This window comes from Melopsittacus undulatus, chromosome 3 (genome assembly GCF_012275295.1).
Source record: "Melopsittacus undulatus isolate bMelUnd1 chromosome 3, bMelUnd1.mat.Z, whole genome shotgun sequence".
Lineage (NCBI taxonomy): Eukaryota > Metazoa > Chordata > Aves > Psittaciformes > Psittaculidae > Melopsittacus > Melopsittacus undulatus.
The window spans coordinates 15652688-15654872 of NC_047529.1; positions in this window are offsets into that span (position 1 = coordinate 15652688).

The window sequence follows — 2185 nt, forward strand, 5'->3', positions numbered from 1 at the left end:
TAACACTCACACAGTTTTAGGGGTGGATTAAGCTTGTTTTCTTACATCCACAACTAATTCAGTTTAAGATGCCCTCAAGCATCCCTGACAATTAAAAGGAGCTTGTGATATGACTTTGGACCTACAAAAGATCTGCACCTCTTTAGGCCAACACTAGGGCATGATACTGTGTTCCCTAGGCCATCTTAACTGGCACTAAACCTATATATTTAAACTATATAGACTCTAAGGTGTCTGGAAGCTAGTAATCTTAGATATATGGAAATGTCTGCAGAAAAAAAAACATGGAACTGAGACTACCAGATGAGACAATATATCAAACTTAGAGACAGTCAGGGTTCAGCAGAGTTGCATCTAGAGAAACACATAGTTCCACATGAGCTGTCCTAGGACACCCAAGATATCCATATGAGGTTAACAGTTAGGGTTACCCCTCTTTTTAGGAAAATACAGATCTTATCCTCTTAAAAAGAAGGGCATCCTCCCTGGAGGATTTCAGATGGATGGCACTATAAGCCTTTGTGAGGGCACACCAGCTGAGAGCCAGCTCTCCACTGACTACTCCATATAGACCCCTATTTCTCAGACACCTAAAATTAAGTGTTCACCTCTGGAGCTGAACCAAATTCTCACTTTGAGTGAAATTAATCTTATATGTGGAAATCAATGGGTTGGCTATGGGTTTAAGAAACTGTTTCTTAAAATGATAACAATATAAATTATTTGATATTGAATATTGATTATTTCAACATGTCCACATGTACTTTCACAAACCTGGCACAATACTACACACATACTTTTCCACCATACAATTTAAGGCATTTTGTTTTCACCCTCTAATTTTTTTGCTGTTTTATTTTCCTTGCAAAGTATTGATAAAATCGACTGGTTCCCAAAGATACAATCTGGTAGAAAACAGTTGTTAAATTAAATTTGCAGTTCGATCAGGATTTGTTAAATCCAGCATCTCCAGTAAATGCTTGAGCCTCTTCCAGCTGTTTGCTGCAGCACAAATGCCCAAACTTTTTCCATGTTTAAGCTAAAATTAGCTTAAATTTTATTGGTTGTCTGCAAGGGCGAGGCACGGAGCAATTGCAGATCCCATAGCTTTGGAACAGGGCCTCATACAAAATCGTCTGAGGGATCCCAGATGATTGTAAAGTGCTTAGATACTGTCACTGGCATAGTAAAGGGAATTACAAGAAATGGAACTTTACCAATTTCTAATTTGCTCAATATTGCATTCAACCACTGCCTCAGACACCTCATATAGATGGGTGAATTAACTGATCTTTTTTATCTACAAGTACATGATTACATACTACAGTAATGAGCAGAGGACAAACAGATGGTTCATCTGAAAGAGGAGCTCTCTACTGGAATAACCTTTCTTGGTGTTGAGGATTTCCAGTGAAATGAGGAATAATCTCAACCTTTACTAAAGAAAAATAAGGAAAGTGGGGATAGACTTTGATATCTCAGACACTTTTTGTGGGTACAGAGAAGGTAGGGTACGATGGGATAGGGTAGGGTATGGTAGGGTAAGGTAGAGTAGGGTAGAATAGCATAGGGTAGAGTAGGGTAGGGTAGGGTAGAGTAGGGTAGGGTACTGTAGGGTAAGAGAGTAAGATAGGGTAGTGTAGGGTAAGGTAGAGTAGGGTAGGGTAGAGTAGGGTAAGACAGGGTAGGGTACAGTAGGATATGTAGGGAGGAAGTGAACGTATTTCCCTGTGGGCTCTGACCAGACTTTGGCAACGAATCCAGATTTTGTCATGTTTCTGTGGATTGGCAATCTTTCCAGGAAAATGGCATGCAACAGACAAAAGGCATCCTGAAGTCACTCAGAGATGATGCCCAGCAGAGCCACAGATCACTCAAGCAGCAAACAGCATGGCTTAAAGAATGGGCACAAGAAGGTATCACAAACAAACCAGCCTTCCCTTTCCGCAAACCACTTTTCTACTAAAAACACTACATCTTAATGAGTTTAGTAGCCCTCTAGAAATGAGGGCAGGTAATTGCAACATTACTCACAGGATTCAAGATCAAGTTTACCACATTTAACTCAGAATAAAAGCCAATTATGATGGCTCAACTCACTGGAGATACTGTAACATGTAATGAAAATATACTTTAAAAAAAGAAAGAAAAGAAGAAAATAAAAAGCAGGTTTTGATAAGCAGTT